Source organism: Marmota flaviventris, chromosome 12 (genome assembly GCF_047511675.1).
Source record: "Marmota flaviventris isolate mMarFla1 chromosome 12, mMarFla1.hap1, whole genome shotgun sequence".
Taxonomy (NCBI): domain Eukaryota; kingdom Metazoa; phylum Chordata; class Mammalia; order Rodentia; family Sciuridae; genus Marmota; species Marmota flaviventris.
Window position 1 is genome coordinate 72,164,743 of NC_092509.1, and position 7,565 is coordinate 72,172,307.

The following is a 7,565-nucleotide window of genomic DNA, read 5'->3' on the forward strand; positions in this document are numbered from 1 at the left end:
GGGTTCAATCCCCAGTACTGCAAAATGCCTAAAGAAACAAAGATGGAAAAGCAAACTGGGTGTGGTTGTGCACACCTGTAATCCTAGCCCCTTGGGAGACTGAGACAGGAGGATTGCAAGTTCAAAGCCAGCCTCAGCAACTTAGACTGTATTTCAAAAAATGAAAAGGACTGGGGCTGTGGCTAAGCAGTTAAGTGCCCCTGGGTTCAATCCCTGGTACCAAAAAAAAAAAAAAAAAACAAAACCCAGAACCCAGATACACAGCAGTGTGCGGGCCTGTTTGAGACCACAGGATAACCAGAGTAAAACATTTTTTTTCCTCTAAGTCTTGAGTTTTGCTGAACAACCTGCCACACTGTAGATGTTATAATACAACTACCAGACTGCTATTGTTGTCCATTCTTGGCCACTGACTACTTCTAATTGGAGTTCAAGAGGCTGGAGTGGGGAAGAAAGGAGAGGAAAAAAATATCAAGACAATGTACAAACAGGCAGTGGTGCCAAGCAGCTGGCCCAGCCAAGGAACCCATAAATAGACATCTGTCTTCTGTCTAGGTTCAAGATAAAAGCTAGAGTAAGTCAACAAGACTGTTTGCAAAAGGTCATCATGTTTTAAGGTGCTGATTATAATATAACCTGGTTGTAAGAATAAAGACCCATACTTTTTCTCCTTTCACTATATTACTATTGTTCCAGCTTCGCTCCCCAGAGGCACCCAGTTTCTTGGTGTTCTTCCAGAGATCTTCCATGAAAAATTATTATATTCTTGAAAACTTGAGGTGTTGCTTATTGTCTCCTAGTTTTCACATCCTTGTGGTCCAGTGTAGAGGTCTAACCTATTAGGTTGAGTAAAAAAATGCATCCTGGACCCACCCAACCTATTATTGGCTGAGTAATGGAAAACAGCCCTCTCTCTCCCCAAAATATTTATATTAGCTTTTGACAAGATAAAAGGGATCATTTGTGAAAAATGAACCTGGTAACCAAGAATTCAAACTTTTTTCATGTCCCTAGTGGAAGTTCTCTTAGTATAGTTCACACAAAGATGTATATGCCAACAAATGAAAGGCCTAGGAACGTTGTAATGAAGACAAGATTGTTCCTCCCCTTTCTTCTTCCCTCCCTCATCCCTGCCTTTTCTCTCTCCTTTTACATCTACTCACAAGCATTCAGTATTTTCAGGGTTAAAAGTAGTGCAGGAGATAATCTTCCATATTTACAAAGAGATATTAAAGGATTAGTAAGTTACTCTTACTGGCGTATTTGCAATTTCCAGAAGACTCCCTCAGATAATGATCTCAAGAGTTGGGAGAAGGATGACTACCCATTAGGACAGGAATATCAAAATATTCAGAAATCTGTTAATAATTTAAAAGAAAACATTCTATGGAAAATTTCTTCAAGTACAGCAAATACAAAACTAGACAAACTGGTATGATGAATTCCATTTACCCATTATTCAAAAATTATCACTCAAGGTTATCTTGTTCTACATATTTGTATATTCACTGCCCCTGCCTATATGCTGTATTGGTTTTTTAAGGCAATCCCAGAAATCATATTATTTCATCTATAAATATTTTAGTATCCACTTCTAAAAGACCAATTGTTCTTTCTTCAAACATAGCCATATGGCATTATTTTACCTAAAAGAAATTAGTTGTGTAATACCTTCATATATTCAATTAGTTTTCTATTTTCTGATTGTCTCATAAATGTTTTTGTTTTAAACTTTGTTGGTTTAATTTTAATGTATTCTGCTTTTCTCTATTCTGTGAATTGGTTGTTAGACCTAGAATGTTGTGTGTGTGTGTGTGTGTATCTATATATCTATCTATATCTATCTATCTATCTATCTATCTATCTATATATATATATATATATATATATATATATATAAATAAATTACATGGACACAATACCTTTATTTTATTTTTTTAATGTGATGCTGAGGTTTGAACCTAGTGCCTTCCACATGCAAGGTCAACACTCTACCACTGAGCTACAACCCCAGCACTGGACCTAGACTTTTGATCAAATTTTTTAAGAGTTGATATGTTATACTTCTATCATAAGGCATATGATGTCTAATTACGTTCCTTTTGTGATGTTACCAAACATGATACACAACGTCTAAATTCATTAATGCATTCTAATTCTACCTTAGGGGTAATATTTTAATTCTATCTTTTTTTTTTTTTTTAGAGTGGGAAGTTGAAGCTTTATTAAAGGACACACAGCAGAAAAACTTTTCCTCAGAGGAAGACCCAAGAGGTGGAAACTATGGAAGGGGGAGGTCTTCCCTCTTTTATAGCTAAGGTTTACTTTCAGGTTTCCTGCATTCCTGTTGCATGTATTCCTTTAATTCTATCTTTTCTTCTTTACTTACTGCCAGACTTTTCCCTTACATAAATTTTGATCTCCCAGTAGTACAGCTTATATAGGAAGAATACATGCTTAATTATTTCCCTTCATTTGCTAATTTTCAACATAAAGAATTGGTCACTAAATATTCTAAATGATGACAATTGAGTTTGTGATTTTGTTTCTAGTATCATAATGAACTCATGGAGTTACATTGGTGATTAAATCCCTAATCTATGATATATATGGTTTGAATTAGTAACTTAAAGAGATCTTAAGTAACTTATTCAATATATAGCTATCTTATTCAAAGCAACAGATAAAAACACTTTCTGATATAAACTAAAGAAAGGAAGCAGGGTTGTAGCTGAGATTCTCAATAGAGCCAGGGGAGCACAGTTTGAGGGTACATCTGAGAAACTGGGTATTTTTGAGATTTGAAACATGATAACTACTGTGATTCTTAAAAAGTCACATCTGGTTGGGTGTGGTGGCTCATGCCTGTGATACCAGTGCTCCGGAGACTAAGGCAGGAGAATCACAAGTTTGAAGTCAGCCTCAGCAACTTTATGAGACCTGAAATAACTTAGAGAGACCTCATCTCAAAGTAAAAAATAAAAAGGGCTGAAGGTATAATCATGGTAAATCCCCTGGGTTCAATCTCCAGTATCCACTACCAAAGTCACATCTGAGAGGGAACCATCCATAATCCAAAGGTATAACTCCATGGATGAAAATTCAACATTTCAGCTTCAGAGTTGAGAAGATTCTGAGGAGGTGTGTGTGTGTGTGCACACATGCCTGCACGTACACGTGTGTGCCTGTACACGCATGTGGTCATGTGTCTTCTTAGTGGTCCTAAATCAAAAAGTTTCCTATATGCAACACCAGCTCTTCCATCACACATATATCTCTACACACCCAAATCAATTGAGCCTCTTCCTAAGATTGCTGGCAGTAAGGAAAGAACATTCCAGGCAGAGGGAATAGGATGGACAAAGGTGTAGATATGTGTTTGGAGAACTTCCAAGTGCACATGGTGGTGAAGTGGTGGTGGTGGGGTTGAAAAGACAAGGTGAGTTTCCAATCCATGAAGTCCTATGTCCTTTGCTGAAGGGTTTAGGTCCAATCCCATAAAAGATGAAGAGCTGTTAAAGCATTCAAACAAAAGGGTTATGTGATAAGATTTGAACTTTAGAGAATTTGTAGTGATGTCTGGTGTGGGTGGCACAGCTATTAGATCTTCCTTTCCAATGCCTTCCCTTAGTTTCTCACTACTTTTGAGAAATTATGAAATTAATTTAGTCATTCAAAAAATGTTTACTGAACCCTTGCCATGTGCCAGGTGCTAGGATGGCCGCTCAAGCTAGGAAAAAGAATAAGATCCATGCCAGCCTCCTCAAGGAGTTCACCGTCTCATCTGAATATAGATAAGTACATAGACAATTACAATACACTGTGATAAACGATGAGCTGATCAGTGCTGGATGTTAAGGAAACAGCCAGGATGGTGTTTACCCAGGCTGGAAGAATCTGCTTAGGCTGAGCCTTTGTCAGTCAGGCATATTCACTGAAAATTCTATTGAACTCAAAATTGGTCTAACTAGTCTAGATCTTAAGCTGTAGGAGTAGTTTCTGCTGATCAGATAAACAATGTGTGTGTATGTGTGTGTGTGTGTGTGTGTTTCAAGGCAGGATATGAGTGTTGTAGGGCAACTGGAAATTAAAAAACTAAAGTCACTGGATTCTACAACATTTATTGTATACAGAGTAATAAGTTTTCTAGATGGAACAGATTTTAGAAAATGATATTATATCTGAAAAAAATTATAATTAATGCATTCTTCAAAATGTATAAATGTAAAATATTATGGTTGCCACTCTTTCTATTAATCTGTACTCAAAACAAATATCCATTGTTAAACCCAGAGTCTGGAATGCAGTAACTTTTGATAAATATGTTTCCTTAGGACTTATTATCAGGGACTGATTTACATTAGGTCTAGTCTACAAGTAAACATATTTTTATCAGTTTATATTGATAGATTTTAAAACAAGCCTAAAATTCTGTGTTAGAGGGGGACAAATTTTTACATCACACCTTTTATTGGAATATTGGTATAACTGCACTCTGTTTTTTATATTTTCTGGCAACGCACACACACTCTTGCATTTATCAAACACTAAGAAGTTACAGTATTCCAGACATGACATTAGGCACTAAGGATTTAAAAAGCTCAAACCTCCCCAGTGCAATGACTCATGCCTATAATCCCAGCAACTCAGAAGGCTAAAATAGGAGGATATCAAGTTCAAGGTCAGCCTTGACATTTTAGCGAGACCCTATTTTAAAATAAAGAATTTTAAAAGGTGGGGGATATAGTTCAGTGATAAAGTGCCCCTGGGTTCAAACCCCAGTACTTAAATAAATAAATAAAAAGCTTGAACCTCAGACTTTTCTTGGAAGATCTCATAATCTACTTGGAAGACAAAGCAATTAACAAATAATTACATTGTTGTGGGATTAAAGATGTATAAAGGGTTATAGGAACCTAGAGGATAAAGAACTTGTTTCTGTAAGAAGGGGACAGAAAAGCTCTGAAACAGCTGCAAAGAGGGTGAATGGAGTCAGTTTCCTGGATAAACAGTAAGGAAAGAACATTCCAGGCAGAGGGAATAGGATGGGCAAAGGTGTAGATATGTGTTTGGAGAACTTCCAAGTGCACATGGTGCTCAGGCAGACAGGGAAGTGGTGGGGGGTGGGGTGAGTTTCCAGTCCAAGAAAGTCCTATGTCTTTTGCTGAAGGGTTTAGGTCCAATCCCATAAAAGATGAAGAGCTGTTAAAGCATTCAAACAAAAGGGTTATGTGATAAGATTTGGACTTTAGAGAATTTGTAGTGATGTAGTGTGGGTGGCACAGCTATTAGATCTTCCTTTCCAGTGCCTTCCCCAAGCAATTACTTCAATATTGATGCTTCCACTAAGACTTTGAAGTCCTTTTCACATTTTAACCAAATGATTCCTCCCACTTCTCAACATTTCTTGAAATCAGGATCTCAAGTCTCTCCTGAAAGAAGCATCATAATCTCAGGCCATAGTCAATTCAGTGTATCAATAAATATTAATGAATGATATCTATGTCATCCTTGCTTGTCACTGTGTGGATACAACTGATGGGATAACATGGATCACCTGAAGGTCCTACTCCCCACAGCTTTTAAAGTCTTCTGTCTTTATTTCTGGGCTCCAGAGACCCTGCATACAATCTGCCCAATTCATACCCAGATAATTCAATTCACATCTTAAGCTTGAGATCCTATCAGATGTTCAAGTGGAAAGTTTCATGAGGTATACACATCTGTGTGCACACCTGGAGTTTAGGGGAGAGATTCAAGATGCCCATGCACACCTGGGAATGATCCGCATATAAATGGGACTGCTATGGCTTGAATATGGTTTTTTCCTCTCCAAAATTCATGTTTTGTATACCAATGTAATGGTTGAGGGGAATCTTAAGAGGTGTTTGGTTGTGAGGGCTCTGCCCTCATGAAGGAATTAAATGCCACACTTATAGACTGGGTTAATTCTTGAGGAAGTGAGCAAGTTCTAGTTCTCAAGGAATTGCAGGTTATTATAAAGGGAGGCCACCCCTCCTATTTTACCTCTTCTGCACAAGCCTACTTGCCCTTCTGCTTTTTGGCCATGAGATGAAGTTGCATAAGGCCCTTGCCAGATGCTAGCACCATGCTCTTGAATTTCCAGCCTCCAGAACTGTGGGTTAAATAAACATCTTTATTTTATAAATTACCCAGTCTCAGGCCTATTAGAGCAACAGAAAGTGGACTGAGCACTTGGTGCAGTGGCACACACCTATAATCCCAGAGACTCAGGAGGCTGAGTCAGCAGGATCTCAAGTTCAAGGCCAGCCTCAGCAACTTAGTGAGACCCAGTCTCAAAATAAAATTTAAAAAGGATTGAGGATGTATCTAGTGGTAAAGCATCTCTGGGTTCAATCACCAGCACCAGGGGGAAAAAAAAAAGACTAAGCCAGTGGTCAGATGAGATCACCTGTATAAACAGCAAAAAGCTTAAGAACTGAACCCTGGAGCCCTAAAGATTTAAGAGGCTGAAGAGATGAAGAGTAACCAGCAAGGCAACAAAGAAGGAGCAGCCACTGGAAGAGAAGGAAAGTTGGTAATGTCCCACATTTACTGACAGATTCTTCACAATGGGATGAAGATGGAGGGTGCTGAATTCAAATGAATCCTGATTTAAATCTCAGTCATGCATTTGATGCTAAATGATTTTTACACTTCATATTTACCACTGAATCTACTATAAGACCTGAAGAGTATTTGTTCACTGAGTAATTATTGAATATGTATCACTGCATTATGGGCAGGGAGCTCACAGCCAGAAGTGGGGGACAGTCATAGAAGATGTCTCAGCTTTCCATCACTATAAGAAAAATAAACTTGAGCTAAATCAATTTAGAGAAAAGGGTTATTTGGGCTCACAGTTTTGGAAGTTTCAATTCATGATTGGTTGAGCCCTTTGCTTTAGGGCCTTTGGTGAGGCCACACTTAATTGTGAGGGTTATATGGCAAAGCAAAACCATTCACCTCCTGGCCAGTAAGTAAAAGAGAATAAGAAGGTGTCCCTTTCTAGGACACACCACCAATGACATGAAGTTCTCCCCTGAGGCTACACCTCTTAAAGATGAGTATGATTTTCCTTGTTCATCTTAAACACATCATCTGGCCTAAGAAAATTATGACTTTTTGGAACACCATCAATCTATGTGATGATTTATGAGAATTTTTTTTTCTTCTAGATACAAGGAGAAAAAATTTCTCAAAATATATACACATTGTGGTCCTACTTTATTTTTTTGCAGAGGAGCAAACTCAGGGCCTAGGAAAATGCTAGGAAAGCACTCTACCTCTACGCTACATCCCCAGCCCTGTGGTCTTACTTGTAAAAATTAATAATTACAATCTTAAATGAAATTGAGTCTATAATTGCCAATTAGCCTAAATCAATATTCCCCCACTTTTGACTGTTACCAATTGACTCATCAGTGCAGCCTGACATCTCAGCCCCAACTACACTGCCTATTACATCCGGTATGGTAGTTGTCAGAGATCTTAATCATTTTTCCTTGAGCAATAATTTACCTTTCGTTTTTGGGAACAACTTT